Below are 17,544 nucleotides of genomic sequence, written 5' to 3' on the forward strand. Positions count from 1 at the left end.
TTTGACACTTTCTCATTTGAATGATCATGCATATGCAATGAAGGAGGAATAAAATATGAAACAGGATGGGTGTCAACTTGTGGTTGCACCGGTTCACTCTCTTCATTGGACATGCCTACTTGGTTATCCACAATCTTTCCACTTCTCAAAGTAGTCACTACATTGACATGCTCTATTATAGGACTTTCCGATGAGGAATGAGTCTCCACAACACATTGTTGCTTTGGTGGGGCATTCAAAGGCATTTTCCCTTTCTCTCTAGCATTTAAAGTACTAGCTATTTGCCCTACTTGGAGCTTAGCAATGGATTAAGAATGAGAATGAAGCAATTGAGTGTTCACCTCTAGAATGCCTAGAGCGGTCAAAACTTTCTCTTCAAAAGTGGGACTCCTACAATTTCCTTGAGAATATGATGGTTGATTAGGAAAATGAGAATTAGAAAATTGATTTCCTTGTGATTGATATAGTCTATATCCTTAAGAACCTTGGCTTTGCATCGGAGGCAGAACATACTTCCCTTGGAAACCACCTTGGGAAGGGTTTGAGCCTTCCCCTTGGTTTCTCCAAGAGAAATTCGGGTGATTCCTCCAACTAGAATTATAGTGATTGCCGTAAGGATTGTTCCCTTGATTAACAAAAGCTGCATTGACTTGTTCATGATGCTGACTTTGCACATGTCCATGGGGACAATTGGAAGTAGAATGTAAATCACTTGAACAAGTCATACATGATTCATTAGATGCACGATGGGAATGGTTAGGGAAGGAAGATACTTAATTTGCCGAGTTTTGGTTGATCAAGAATTGATCAAACCTTTGAGATTTAGATTTCATCTCGGCGGCTATTCATTGGAATGGTCAACTTGATGTAAGTTAACACTCTTCCTTCCACTTGAATTCCTACCATTCTTAGAAGATAAAGTTCGATGCAAAGAATTTTCACTCATGCTCTCATAAAGACGTCATACGTCATCCTCATGCTTATCAATGTAAGAGCCACCCATGGAAGCATCATCCATGCCCTTGTAATTATTGGATAAACTCTCAAAGAAATATTGAACTAATTACCATTTGGGCATGTCATGATGTGGACACTTCCTAAGCAATTCATTGAATCTTTCCCATGCCTCATTGAATGTTTCCCCATCCCCATGTGAAAACTCTCGAATTGAGGTTCTCATGGCATTGGTCTTAGAAACTGGATAGTACTTCTTCAAGAACTCTTGTGGCATATCTGCCCAAGAAGTTATTGAAAAAGGCTTAAGATTGTTAAACCAATATTTTGCCTTGTCTTTTAAGGGTGAATGGTAAAAGTTTAAGCCTTAAGACCTCTTCCAGCATGTCCGTGTATCTCACGGTGGAACATACTTCAAGAAACTCATCTAAATGCTTGTAAGGTTCTTCACTTGGAAGTCCATGATAGTTAGGAAGCATTTGAATGGTTTGTGGTTTGATCTCATAGTGGTGTGCTCTAAATGGTGGCAATTGAATGCATGTGGGTGCATTGTACTCATTAGGCACATAGTGATCTCTTAAAGCAAGGGGAGGGTTTACAATTGGAGGTGCAACATGGGCACCTTGATTGCCTTGAACTATAGGAGGTTGTGGAAAACATTGGCCTAGGCATTCCCAACGGAACTTGGACTTATTGTTGCGGTGGGTGAATTAATGGCCTCGGTATGCCTAATGGTACTTGCATGTTATCATGATGCACATTGGGGTGGAGGATACCTTGTTGGTTTATGTGACCAAGGTCCTCCACATGGTCCTCATTATATACTTCCATTGATGAAATAGATTGACTAGAACTTCCTCTTCCCCTAGGGTTTCGAACAACGGATTCAAGATGAAAATTAAGAGGGACAAGAATAGGTTTCAATGATCTATGACCATGCATGCACAACAAAACACAACAAGCTAATAAACAATCACTTCACCTTCGCAACAAATCAATTATCAAACTTCCTCCACATACAATGATCACATACTCCCATGCTATCAACAATATGCAAAGAGTAATAAAATTGCCTCCACGTGGGCTCACAATTTATCTAAGAATTGAAATACAAGCCTCCACGGGGGCCAACGATTTAACTAAAGATTGAGTTAAAAAAGAGCTCACAAAGGGTCCTTTAACACTTCAATTCAATTTTCAATTTTAGCCTTGCAATTTTTTTTTAGATTTTAGCTTCTTCCTTACTTTTGCTTAGCTCCTTGCTTAAAATGCTCCATTGCTCACCTTCTAGCTTAATGCACCTAGTCAAACAAGAACCAACACAATAAGTAACCAAAATGAAAATGAAAACAAAGTAAAGACACGATCAAAAGAGTATTAATTCCTAATTGATTCCACAAATACGACGTTGCCTTCAATCAATCCTCGGCAACGGTGCAAAAAACTTGGTGTGGCCTTATCGCAAGACCACCCCAAAGCTTGCGGAGTGGTGGACTAAGATGAGTGTGACCAAGTTTTACATTTATAATTTACCACTACTACCCCTTACTAAAAATATAGTTAGGGCGAGTAGGGATCGTCCCAATAGATTGGTGGGTCGTATTAGGTTATGGAGTCGAGATTAGGGTTAGTAGGTCGAGTGATCAAAAGATTGGTTGGTGATTGAATTATACTAAGATGCAATTTACACTAAAGTAAACAATTAAATGCAATAGAGAGAAAATAAGAGAGAAAAATCTTGGGGTTTAGAGATCACCACTAAGCATAGCTTTTCTACACCCTTAATGAATGAATAATGAGGGGGAAAACATGAATTGCAACAATAGTGTGTGTGTATGGTTGTTTTAACAAGCATGGATGACTAATTAAGTATATATTATCTAAGCAACATGGTGGATAGCACAATATATCAAACTAAGCCATTAATCCTTTTTTTAAGCTCACAATCCAAACACATCACAAGGTTCGAGACATATGCTACTTGTTTTCATAAGTATGGAATATCAAACAACAAGCATGGATTATCCTCTCATTTAACATCTAAACTACAACTACACTACAATTAAGCTAATGACATGAAATTAAACTAAGGGAGAGGCACAATCCATTAAGAAATGAGTATGAACCACTAAATAAACCACAAGAGCATTCTATTAAGCACTATGTCTTGACAATCTCTAGATCTATAGCATTAATACACATAGGCACGCATCAATAACACAAAATTTAGAGACAAACATATGAACATCTATTCTAGCATACATAGACATATGGATAGAGTGAAATAATCAATTGGAAGCATTAAACCACATAAATCATTGAATAAACAAGATCTATGTATATAAAAATGTCAAAACATATATCACAATACAAATCCCCTCAAAAATACATAAATCAAGATGTAGAAAGCATGCTTAGGGCTAACTCCATGGTAGAAATTGCTCCTCTTCTTGGTTGATGGAAGAACTCCAAGCTTGTGTCTCTAGCCTCCTCTCTTCTTTTCTCCCTCACTAAGAATATGATATATTATATCAAAAGTCTCTCTAGTATATGTATCAAGAATGGCTCATATTCCTTATATAGGTAGGTTAAAATGTCACCCCTAATGACCTGGGCTTGTACACCAATATTCCTCCCAATGATTGGATATGAGATAACTTTTAATGAGTTGGAAATTGAATTTTCTCGCACTTGGGGAAGTTTGATCGATCGAACATTCTCTGAGATTGATCGAACATGGCTGAGATCTATCGAACTTAAGCTTGATCGATCCACTATGGCGGCGCCTTTTTGGATAAAGACAAATCTGAGATATTTTGGTATTTTTGGGAAAGAGACAAAAGTGGTAGGTGTGATGGTATAATTGGATTAGATGGAATCTTTCCGATCGATCGGAAGAAAGTTGGATCGATCGAACTTTGTGGGATCTTTGGATAAGGACAAAATAGTTCAGATCCATCTTAAAGTGCTGAAATCGATCAAAGTTGGATCGATCAAATATTTCCTGAGATTGATCGAACTTGCTGAATTTCCATCACTTACTTCCTTTTGCTCCCACTTTGCTCCCTTCTTTGATTCATCTCAAGATTGCTTCAATTATGCTCTTATTTAGCTGAGTTAGCTTATTTTGGGGATAAGTACCTAAAAGAGCAATAACACGAAATTAGTCTAAAATGGGAAAGTAAGATAGATAAAGGTCCTAGAATACCTAAGCTTAAGGGGTTTAAATGCGCACTTTTCAGCGCTCATCAAAATGTTTAGGCAAGTGAAGATTAATCTTCCACTTTTGGATGCAATTAAGCAAATTCCAGCTTATGCCAAGTTGTTAAAAGATCTTTGTACCCAAAAGAGGAAGAATAAGAGCTAAGCACCTAGGAAAGTGGTCTTGACCGAGCAAGTGAGCTCAATCTTGCAACATAACACCCTTCCAAAGTTTAAGGACCCCGGTTCGCCTACTACGTCTTGCATCATTGGTGACCATGTCATTAATCAGGCTCTTCTAGACTTAGGAGCAAGTGTTAATCTTCTTCCATACTTGGTATATGTCAAATTAGGCTTAGGAGACTTGAAACCGACGTCGGTGGTTTTACAACTTGTCGACCGATCCATTAAAAGCCTAGGGGTATCATTGAGGACGTCTTGATTAAAATTGATAAATTCTTCTTCCCGGTAGATTTCGTTGTCATTGACACGGACCCGGTTCCAAATCCCAAGAGCCAAATTCTCGTTATCCTTGGCCGTCCTTTCTTGGCAACCTCAAATGCCAACATCAATTGTAGGACGGGGGTAATGAAAATTTAATTTGGGCATATGAAAGTGAAGTTGAATATCTTCAATCCGACCCTAAATTCATTTGACAAGCATGAAGAAGTAAATGCTGTAGAAAAATGTCTAGATAATGAATGTGAAAGAATAGAGTCTTTACTTGAAACCAAAACTTTAAAAAGTTCATCTTCAACCTTGAATTCAAAAAATGATGTTTCAAAATCTTGCTTTGAAAAGGCATGGAAGCCCAAAGATCACATTGACAAAGGACCAACAAATTCCTTTAATCCAACAAGTTCTTTAGGGAACCGTTTGTTGGATGGAATTCAAAGTATTTATCACCCCGACAAGGAGGGGATGCATTACAAGATGTTTGATCCGGGCTAAAAGAACCCAACGTCTTGCTAGAGATGTTAAAGACTAGTAAAGGCTTCGTAGGGTTTATAACCCTATTCCTCCTTCATTTCTGTTTTATCTTTCATTTATTGCATCGTCTAGATATGTTTTGGAATTCATGCACATGGCTAGAAATTTTGATTGAGTATGCATGCACTTTTGTTCTGAAAATAGGCATTTTGTCCCTGTTCGATCGATCTCAAATGAGGTTCGATCGATTAAACACTCATCCCTGCATCCAATCATTGTTCTGTTCCATCCATCTGAAAATTCCTGCATAAATCAGCCCTCTGTGTATCGTTCGACAATTCCTTTGGATCGATCTGAAAGTTCCAAGATCGATCCAACTTTTTCTTGGATCGATCTTCACTCCCCACTTAGAAAATTTTTGAGATCCATAAAAAAATGCCTCTCTGTGCATCGTTCAAACTTCTCTGCAGGTTTTCACCTGTTCGATCGATCGAAGTACCTTTTTGATCGATCTCAGTTCAATCGATCTCTACTCTTTGTTAACCTTGATTTTGACTTTGATTGCATTTTTGTTTTTATTTATTTATTTATTTATTTTATTTTATCTTATCTTAAAAAAACCTCAAAAAGATTTTTTATTTTTAATTTCTACTTTTCTTTTCATTTTAAAATTTTCAAAATCCTAAAATTTATATATATTTTCTAAAATTCCAAAAAAAAAAATGTATTTTATGTTATTTTTCCAAAAATCCAAAAAAAAATACGTTTTGAATTACAATTTTTAATTTGTAAATATTCATATATATAAAAAATAAAATTTAAAAATTAAAAAAAAAAAAATTTGTCGAGGTGAGATCGATCTTGACATTTTTAAGATCGATCTTGTTCAATCGATCAAAAATTTTCTCTGATCGATCGAACCTATCGGGAAATGTTTTAAAAAACAAAACCCTAGGGTCATTAGATCAATTCAAAGATCGATCTAAAGACCTTCTCAGCCCTCACCGTTGCAACCCATCTCTCTCCCATCTACGGCGAGCCCTCCGGCAACCTTCCCGAGGCTCGAATCTCTCTCCTTTATCTCAAATCTCATCTCTCTCCTTCGTACCACTCCTTTCTCTCGAATTTGGTGAGTTCTGAGCTTTCCCCTTGATTTTGAGTTTCAATCTACCCCTTTGTGATGCTTGCCATGTTAGATCTAGGGTTGCTATGTCTGAATCTTGCTATATTTGAAGTTTCCATGATTTTGTATATATATATATATATATATATATATATATTGTTTTGTATATATATTTCATTTTAAAAATGATTTTTGAGTGTCACGGGCCAAACAAATGACCCATATCATGTTGCTGATGTGTGAGAGGGCTCCACAAGTTTGCTTAGGTGCCCCCTGTGCCTTCCACGTCACAGATATGTGACTTTTCGAATTTCCTGTCCCAGTTCGATCGATCGAAGTTTTCTCAGATCGATCATTCAAAGATCGATCGAACTTTTCTCAGATTAATCTCACATTTTGGTGATCGATCGAACTTCACAGATTTGCATCCCACACTTCACACACTTTCTTTTATGATTCCATGCTATCTCATATATGCCCAATGCCTGTGTTTTTCACATTGGATGCATTCCATACTTATATTGTTTAGCATGCTTCACTTACTGTCACTGTTTATTTAGCCCCATTATCACTTGAGTAGATTCATGCCTTGTGTTGTTTATCTTATTTGACATACATGTTTCTATATACTTTACTTCAATTCTTAATGTCAATACTAACTTTTATTGAAAGTGTTTTTCTTTCTGTTTTGCAGGCCATGGCTAGGGTCAAGACTGTTGCCCGTGGACATTATCATTGCCGAGTCAGGCCCAGATCAGAGGGGCCAGGTGAGCCCTCTCAAGTTCGGGAGCAGCCAGACCATCAGGCAGGACCATCTCAGGTCCCGGATCCTGGGCAGCTGGAGGATTATACAAAGGCCAATCCAGCTCAGTCCCCATCAAACAGTAGACTACAGTCTTCTACTTCTGCATCTTCATCATCTCATGATGAGGCTGAGCATACACCATTGCCTTCTTCATTTCTGCCTCTTGTACAGCCAGACCAGGCCTTAGACAGACTGCTGCCGAGATACTCACACCTTCAGGTGGCGCATGAGTCAATTTTTGACATTTCTTTCTTCTCCTGGTATATCTTTACTCGAGCAGCCTATGAAGACATTAACCGCAGGGGCATTTCAGCCATTATAGCCCCGATCACTTACCCAGTTTACCCGAGACCTGTTCGGATGTTCTTCTAGAACCTCTGACCTGCCCTTGTCCACATTACAGTGGAGGCTCTGGCCCGATCCTGCCGATGCCCGCATGCCTACCCTCCTGAGCTTAAGCTCGATTATCCTATTTTGGAGAGGAGGCCTTCTTATACATTTATGGCTGAGGCACTTACAGGCCATTACAGTGAGGGTGACACATTTGCTACTCGCACCTATCTGCCCGATGACCTGTGGTTCTTTAATTCGGTCTTGTATCGAAACATATTCATGGACGGCCACAAGATCTAGAGGCGTGGTGATTATTTGACAGCCCGATATGCCCTCTACACAGGGTGCTAGGTTTTTATTCCAGCCCTCTACTGGAATGTGATGATGAAGCTCTGTGCCGACTATATCAGCAAGGCCAAGCCAAACGGGCTAAGTATCTTCCATTTGGCCATCTGATCACTCAGATCCTCCGGGATCAGCGCTATCCATTTCATCTCACTGAGCGCTCAGAGACAGGAGCTTGCCATTTTGGCAAGAAGGACTAGAATAAGAGCTACAATGCTCTTATTAAGAGTCTTTTAAAGGACACACTGATAGCAGCTGAGGAGGCAGAGGAGGAGGAGATAGCAGCAGCTGCAGCAACAGCAGGAGAGGCAGATGCACCAGCAGCGGACAATCCAGTAGTTGATCCGACTGTATTCCATATGGACATTGACTTAGAGCAATATCCTGCAGAGGGTTTACAACATCACTCTCCAGCAGGGTCGCCAATTCATTCTCCGGAGCACGCTCAGGATGTACCACAGTTTCCTGATCCAGTCATACCTGAGGCTCCAGTACAAACACCCAGCTTTGGAGAGCGTCTCTAGGTTTTGGAGGATGTCGTAGTCTTTATCCGAACAAACACTGTCTCTATCCGAGCTGACATTTCTTCCCTGCGTACCGATGTCATGGCTGTACTGCGAGACATATCCCGAGACATCCGTAGAGCGCGCCCTACCCGTCCTACCTCCTCAGCATGATCTTCATATCTCTCTATTACTTACTTAACATATCTGTGCTATTTACTATTTTTACTACTGTTGGGATATTCTTATGGCCAGTTTGTTGGCCCAGATATTCTGATGTACATTATTTTTACATTATTTTTATCTTTTGCTATATATGCTATATTTTGCTATCTTCCGGATGTCATACCTTGTATTGATATATCTGTATTTGATTGACTCCATCAAGTGCATCCCAGTGACTTCAATGAGAGAAAATGCTACCCAAATTTTCAGGACCACCCTTTTTCCTCTCTCTCTCTTTACTTCAATTTCTTATCCCATTTACACTTGCATGTCCACTATGCACTGTTATTATTCCCCTTTGTTATCTAATGAGCTTTTATCCAGTGCCATCTTTTTAGGACCACATTTAATCCCAAGTTTGGGGGGGTTATACCACCCACTTTGGATACTTATGTCCCGGCCATTCTTCGCTATAGCTACACTGGTATACTCTTTCCTTTATTCTCTTTGCACATTGAGGACATTGTGCCATTTAAGTTTGGGGGGGGGGGGTAATGGTGTTAATTGTAGTATTTGTTTTCAATTCAAAATATTAAGCATGACTTGTGTATTTGAGGGATTGTCTATGATTGGTCCATAATTAACGATGATTTTGATCTTTTGAGGACTATATTGTTTAAAATTTAAAAATTGCTTGACTTGAGAGTCCAATACTCCTTGTATGCCTTGTAGATACCATTTAGGAGTAAATTTTTCTAAAGATTGATATCTTGCTTACACTTGTGGTCCACATCATCCTAATTTTGTGATTGTTTTGAGATTCACTCTAGGATTCAACACTAGCAAAGGCGCACACTAGCATTCATTTGTGGGGTACATGCTTTGTTGATTATTGAATTGGTTATATCCCAATTAAGCTAGTAGTGCGTTAAAAGCTTTCATCTTGATAAAAGTGGATAACAAACCCTTTTCATTGAGTAGCCGAGATTCTAGCCTCATCAACCACTGAATTTCTCGCGCCGAAAGGTGAAGGGCCCAAACTATGTGTTAAAAATTGAACTTAAAACAAAAAAAAACAAAAAACAAAAAAAAAAAAAATTGCAAAAGCAATAAAAAGTGAGGACTTCTCCCAAAAGGTGAGAAGTGGGAAATGATTAGATGGAGGTTATTTTGATTTGTAGCCTAGTTGATTTAAGCTTGTACGTCCTTAGGGGTGTTTGAACACCTAGTGCCATAAAGCCGTTTGGTTTGGGAGTCGTTGACCTAACGCTCAACCTCATGGATCACTAGTGATAAGGAAAAATAAACCTAACCTACTTTGACCAGCCACCAAACCTCTTCGGTGATCAATGATAATATTTCATTATTAGAGGTAATGATTTCCATGGATTAAAATAATGACAAATCTTATAAGGGATAAGTTCCATGGGATAAGGATGATGAAATTCCCTTATCAAGAATAAGGGAAGCGACGATAAATAGGACGACGACTCGGGAATAAGGTACGACGATAAAACTATTATTAAATACCTGCCTTCCTTTTTAGACCTCCGGTGACTAACTTGATCATCGGAGAGCTCTTGGCAGGCACCACACTGGTGCTGTCAAAGTTCATCGATTTTCTCCTCTTTCCCTTGCAGGTAAACAGTGTCGTATCGGACCGTGCGGATTTCACCCTCAATAGCTAGAAAGCTTAATAGATCAACACATTACACTATGCTTCCATCTTTGATCCTTAGGATGAAAAAAAAAAAAAAAAATTCGAGTGAAAAGAATAAGCGCACCTAGAACAATAAAGCTTTAATAAAAGGTCCACTCTTTGTCTTGATGATCGGTACTAGATTTGTGTGCTAGTTTGAGGGTAAGGATGTGATCATTTCTTTAGTTGGCTTAGATAGCAACATACTTGATGTCGGTCCACTCAAAAAGGATTCTAGTGTTGTTTTGATTTGCATGATCAGTTTCTTGATGTGTGGAGGACTATATTTGGTTGTTTGATATTAAAATTTTGGGAGATTGCTTGGAAAGGGTTAAAAAATTGCATACTTGAAGTAGTTTTCTCGCAATGCTTGTTTGCAATATTGGTACCTCTTTTGTGAAAATAAGCTTAATGTTTGTGGGTATCATTTCTGGAAACCCTCATGAGACTTCACTTGTCCACCAGGGGTAACCTAGGGGTTTAAAAGGCTTGTTGCATATGCTAAATGCAATTGTATTCCCTACGAAAGTGGTGTTATCTATTTATTGCTTTCTAGTTCATGCTTGTATAGTTGTTCATTTCATTCTTTTACTTTCTAGTTCATTGCTAGGGACTAGCAATATTTAAGTTTAGGGGTGTGATGAGCGCTGAAAAGTACACATTTAAACCCCTTAAGCTTAGATATTTTAAGACATTTATCTATTTTACTTTCCCGTTTTAGACTAATTCGTGTTATTGCCCTTTTTTGGTGCTTATCCCCAAAATAAACTAATTCAACCAAATAAGAGCTTAAAAGAAGCCAACTCAAGCTGGATGGAAGAAATGAGCAAAGTGGAAGCAGATTGAAGCAAAGTGTGGAAATTCAGCTGGTTCGATCGATCTAAATAACACTTCGATCGAAAGTCCATCGATCTAGACTCTCCAAGATGGATCCAAGCTCTTTTTTCCTTATTCAAAGATCCCACAAAGTTCGATCTATCCAACAATTCTCAAATCGATCGAAAAGATTCCATCTTATCCTATTGTACCACCCTACCTACCACTTTTGTCTCATTCCCCGAAATATCTCAGGTCTGTCCTTATCCAAAAAGGCACCGCCATGGGATGATCGATCCAGCCAAATTTTAATAGATCTCAGCCATGTTTGATAGATCACAGCACAGATTCGATCGATCGAACACTCTCAAATCCAAAAAAAATATACCTCCAGCTCATTAAAAGTTGTCTCAGTGTGCAATCATTGGAGGAACCCTTGTGTACAAGCCTAGACCATTGGGTGTGACATTTGAGCTACCTATATAAGGATTATGAACCACTTTTACATACATATTTTAGAGAGATAGTTTTTGAGAGTCTTAGATACAACTCTTAGAGAGGAAAAAAAGAGAAGAGGATGCTAGAGACATTCTTGAGAGGTTTTCCATCTTCCTCAAGAAGAAGAACATTTCTACCATGGAGATAGCCCTTGAGGGTTGGAGGACACCATTCATGAGTGGCTAGACATCCTCTTGGGGCTAGAGTTAGCCCTAAGCATGCTTTCTTTACCTTGATTTATGTATTTTTTTAGGGGATTTGTGTTGTAATACATGTTTTGACATATTTATATACATAGATCTTATTTATTCAATGATTTGTGTGGTTTAATTCTTCCAATTGATTATTTCATTCTATCCATATGTCTATGTATGCTAGGATAGATGTTCATATGTTTATCTCTATCTCTTGTGTTGTTGATGCATATCTATGTGTGTTGATGATATAGATCTAGAGATTGTCAAGACATAGTGCTTAATAAAATGCTCTTATGGTTTATTTGATGGTTCATGCTCATTTCTTGATGGATTGTGCCTCTCCCTTTGTCTAATTAGTTTAATTTCCATGTCATTAGCTTAGATGTAGTGTAGCTACCCTAGTTGTTAAATGGGAGGACAATCCATGCTTGTTGTTTGATGTTCCACACTTATGAATGCAAGTATTATATTTCTCTAATTATGTGATGTGTTTGGATTGTGAGCTTAAAGAAGGATTAAAGACTTAGTTTGATATATTATGCTATTCATTGTATTGTTTAGACAATATATACTTAATTGGTCATCCATGCTTGTTAAAACAACCACACACACTCACTATTGTTGCAACATATGTTTTTCCCCTCATGAATTGTGAATTGAGTGTAAAGAAAGGTGATGCTTAGTGGTGATCTCTAAATCCCAAGATCTCTCTCTCTTGTTTTCTCTATTCTTTAATTACTTGTTTTATATTGATCTTGTTTGATCTTAATTGTAGTTTAATCAACCAAACAACCTACCTTTGATCACTAGACCTACTAACCCTAAGCATTGTTCCATTACTAGTAGCCCTTCAATCCCTTGGGACGATCCCTACTCACCCTTGCTATATTTTTAGTTAATGGTAGTAGTGGCATTTATAAATGTAAAACTTGGCTACATTGCACATTCACTATCTTTTGCACATCTTTAGACGTTAGTGCGACGACACACCATTAAAAAATGTTTTACAAATGAATTTGACAAAAATTAGTTTTTGTTTGGGGTTGAAAATTCAAATGATTTGTCTTCCAAAAAGGTTTCAAAAGAAAGTGTTTTCAAATCTAGTGTTGAACAGGCATGGAAGCCCAAAAATTTTGTTGACCAAGGGCCATCAATTTCATTTGAACTAAATTCAACAAGTTCCTTAGGAAATAGTTTGTTGGGTGGGGTTCGAAGTTCCATTCACCCCGCTAAGAAGGGGATGTCTACTAAGATCTTTAATCCGGGTTAAAAGATCCCAACGTCTTACTAGAGATGTTAAAGACTAGTGCTTCGTAGGGTTTGCAAACCCTATTCCTCCCTCATTTCTTGTTTTGATATTTTCTGCGTCGTCTAGATATGAGTTGAATTGAAAAATCCAGTTTCCGGGTAGTTTCTTGCATTTTCTGCACTTCCAGTGAAGTTTCTATCGATTGAAGTCCAGTTCAATTGATTAAAATTCTACTTCGATCGATCGAACCCTGAGAATTTATGACTTTTCACCTTCCATTTCGATCGATCAAAGCTCATCTCAATTGATCGAAATCCTTTTGGATTGATCAAAGCAAGTGTTCAATCGATTGAAAACCCTTCGATCAATTGAAATTGCGTGTTTTGAATTTTTGAAAAATGCCTTGACTATTGGCCTTCCCTCCCAAATGCTAATTTTTCTTTTATTTTTCTTTTTCTATCTCTTTCCTTATTTTCTTTTTTCTTTTTCTTTTTCTTCTTCTTTTCTTTTCTTTCCTTTCTTTCTCTCTCTTCGTCTTCTCTCTCTCAAGCTCGAAACCCTTTCTATCTCTCCCTGATTTCTCTATCTCTCAATCCCAAGTTCTCTCAATCTCTCAACATCAACCTCACTCTGGCAAGACGAACCCCAACCTCCATCTTCTCTTCTCTCACCGGCGAACAAGCCACACCCCACCGCCATCCTCTATTTTTACTAGCGAAGGTTTTTGGCTAAAAGGGGCCAAATCCATCATCTTTTTGGTTTTATCTCTCTCGGATTCTCTCTTGTCTATCATCTTCGGCCGATTTAGGCCAAAAAGAGTTTGGTCTCCAACTCCGGCAAAGCTCCAACATACTTCCAATCATCTCTTTCGGCCACGGTGAGGCCGAAATCCTCCATTTCGCTCCAAATTCTTCGTCTCAATCTTCTGTTCTCTTTTTTGGATTAGGTATGACCAAATTTAATTGTCTTTTATTTTTTTATTTTTTTTTTGTTTATTTCATTTTCATTGTTATTGTTCATTTGTATATATGTTTATGAATATTAAAAAATTGGAAAACAAATAAAAAAAATTTGAAAAAACAAAATAAATAAATAAAAAAGAAAATGAAAAATGAAAAAAAATGGACCACTAACCTTTGATTTTGGTTGCATGGTGATGGGAATACACTGAAAAAAGGAAACTGGATTATGGTTGTTGATGTAGTTAGAAGGAGAATAGGCAGTTTTTACTTGGATTTGTGGTTGTGGGCGGTGTCCCTTCTTGAATTGTTGAATGAAGTTGATTTGAATTCCATATGCTTCTTGATTGTGATTGAATGATTAAAATACATATTTGTTTGTGTTTGAAAAATTTTGGAAATGTCAATTTTTAAGGGGAACCCATGCCGGATTTTTGAAAAATTATATTTGAACATTGATTTTATTCCAAAAGGCATATGGTTTATTTTTTAAACTTGAAATGGATTTTGACAAAGAGTTTTGAAGTTAAGGATTTGATTTGAATTAGAAAGAAAGAAAATTTCAACTTTTTGGAGAATTGTTTTGAAAATCCAAGTTGCCTTGAAATGAACTTGTTGTCTCGAGTTTTGAAATGAAAGGAAAATCTTCTTGAACTTGAAATATTTTTGCAAATCTTCTTGAAATGGCATTGCAAATTTGAAATTTTGTGAGCATAATCCTGACTTGTTTCATTTAATTATCTTGAGTATGAAATGCATGGATGTGTTGCTTTTTAATTATCTTAAATGCATACAAGTATTTTTTGACTTGAATCTAGTACTTTTGAACTTGAAAATGCAAAGTCTTATATTAAATGTAATAAAGGTGTTTCAAATGAACCTCTTTGAAAAGTTTTGATTTCCAATTGACTTTAGCTCATGTTTTAAGTGCATTGTTTTGGTAAAATGAACTTTAAATGTTTCAAATGCTTTGTGATCACACTTCTTGGGTCCAACTGATTAAAAAGGATGGTTTTGAACTTTGTTTTGAAAATGAGAAGTCGAGTTGCTTGATTCTTTCTTTTATTGTTCATTCATTATATGATTCTTGTCATGAAGCTTTTATACAATGCAATTGAATGTTTTGACTCTAAAGTTTTAAAAAATTCTAATTTTGCCCTAAAAGTGTTGAGTAATTCCAAAGTTGACCAAAATGGCCTTGTTTGAGTTGAAACTTGTTCCATTTCACTCTTTTCCATCCAATTGCATGTGCTAAGTGCCTTTGAATTTGTTTGTGACATAATTCTTGATTCTTGCCACGCTAAGGCACAAGTTTGATGTCTTTTGATCTTCCTTGTCATGATAACCAACTTTTTGAAGTCAAATGATTCCATTATTGCTTATTGACCTTGAAACTTGTCAAATGTATTCATATTGGAATAATTGTGTGCACTTTGGAATAATTGCAACTTGTTGCTTGTATATACACCATTTTGCACACACTTATGTCACATTGATGGTTTTTGAGATTTTTTGTGCATATTTCGAACCTGTCTTCTTGGCATTGATAGTTGACTAAGTTTAAGGGTCTGTTATGGATGTTTGAAGTTTCAAATGCATGATTGGGATGTGTTTTTTGTTCTTTGGCCTTAGTATTTCTTTTTGAGCTTAACTTAAATTCTGAAATGCAATTTGACATGAGTCCAAGGATATGTTTGCTCTATCTTGAAAATTATCTGTTTAAATGCCATTTGCTTGATATCATACACTTGTGATCCATAGTAAGGTTCTTTTTGGTCTAGATTTTGATTCCACAATTGTAAGCTTCTTGTATTCTAAGTTTTTGACCATTCTTTGCTTTATTTAAGCTTAAAAGGGGTTCGCGAGCCATAAGTGATCATTTTTCTGCTTATCTATTGCTTAGAGGGGGTCACAAGCCATGAGTGATCATAGGATGTTGATTTTGTTGCATTAGAGTACTGGATATTTCTTTGTCTAGAGTTTGTTGATATATGTGCATCATTCAGATATATGCCATCTAGTTGCATACCATGTCCAGGATTCATTCTTGAACTTGTCTGTCATAACATGTCTTAGTTTGAAGTGTTTTGCAACTGTATATTCCAATTAGTCTTTATTACATAACATGCATGCTTCTTGAATCCTAGGTTGACATTCGCCATGATTATATGCTTCATGTTATCCTGCTTGCTCCATTTGATCTTAACTATTGAACTTGTAGACATTCTTACTTAGGAATTGATACGATGTCATCCTAGGGTCTACCTGCCATGTCATTGTAGAATCTGCTTGAGTTTTTAGGTTTGTGAATGCACATTGCATCATTTATGCACATCACAGCCTATGTTTACCCTGTTGATTATATTATTGCTTAAAATGTTCTAAATGTGACTTTTTCTACCCTCTATGCCATCACTTCATATCTGAGATTGCTTATTATGCTTTGATCTATTCTTTCTAGCTGAGGCATGTTAAATGATAATTGTGAAGTTTTCTTAATCATTTCTTGCACAAGCATGATTGTATTTGTTTATTCTCTATTTCTACTTGATTCAGGCATGCTTTGTGTTTTCTTATCAGTTGCTTACCTTATTCTCTACCTGTGCACTAACTTATTCTTGTTGCTTTTACAGATCTAGCACAGATAAAAGACTCTTGCTAGAAAGCAAGTACACAGAGCTCCACAAACTCCTCCTCTACCTCCAGAGGCAGAGTCTTCTTCGTCTTCATCTTCAGCATCTATTGCAGTCCATTCAGAGCCATCTTCTATAAAGGCCGAGCATCCTATTGTCCGAGAGGTCCCTTTTGTTTCTTACTCTCATCGGAAGCTGGAGCCCGAATATAAATTCGATTGCAGTCTATTTGCCCGGTTGGACCAGACCAAGTGGTCCTATAATGAGCTTATTCGTCGAGACATTGATTGATCGGTTGATCAACTATACATCAACCTTCGCAATAGCACGAATCATTGTAAAATAGGGCTATTGGTCGGGTAAGTCGAACCACTGGGACTGCGCTAGTTTAAGGCAACCTAAGCGTCTAGAATCGTTTTAGAATGATAAGGGGGAATAGGGTGTTTGCTTGGTTTGTCACTAAAGCTATGAAATTAAGATGCATAAAATAGAACTTGCAAGAATTTAAAAGAGATAAAATGTCGGTAAAAGAGACTAGGGAAGTAACTTCACCACCTACAATATAAACATGCTAGAATATGATTCATTCGGGGAAAAACAACATAAATATGTGGCTATGATAAGTAGTTACTCATGGTTACTACATTACGTTCAAAGGATTCATGGAATCAATAGGCAAGAACAATTTATCAAAGATTTTACATGCTCAATTACCTAAACTAAAGTGTAATTTAAGACATGTTCACTAAGCTAGAAATTGTCAAACCATCAATCACATGATAAGAGCACATGAAGCTAAGAATTAAGAATAAGCCATCAAAGGAAGAACCTAAGCTATGGCCTATCAAATCTCTCAACAACATGCCATTAAAACCATTCCAAAAATCTCATCTCCATTGTCACCATGAAAATGTAAACCATACAACCATGAAAACATATATTCTAAGACAAGAAAGTAGGTCCAACATGATCATTAAATCAAAATCAATTCATTACATCAAGTAAGAGTTTTAGATTATGGAATCACCACAAAAATACATTATTTTTCCCAAACTAGAATCAAAAGTAAAGCATGCTTACAATGAGGGGTTCCATTACCTCCCTAGAGGAGGAGTTAGTTACATATGGGAGCCT

General features: G+C 37.1%; 1 pseudogene; it reads left to right on the top strand.

The window, feature by feature from the left end:
* The first annotated feature begins 1,076 nt into the window (after window positions 1-1,076).
* On the top strand, window positions 1,077-1,175 carry LOC132280328 (small nucleolar RNA R71; annotated as a pseudogene).
* The last annotated feature ends 16,369 nt before the right edge of the window (window positions 1,176-17,544 follow it).

The sequence above is a fragment of the Cornus florida genome, unplaced genomic scaffold (assembly GCF_030987335.1).
Source record: "Cornus florida cultivar Cherokee Brave unplaced genomic scaffold, ASM3098733v1 CherokeeBrave_3.0.0_Hap2_Chr10, whole genome shotgun sequence".
NCBI classification, from domain to species: domain Eukaryota; kingdom Viridiplantae; phylum Streptophyta; class Magnoliopsida; order Cornales; family Cornaceae; genus Cornus; species Cornus florida.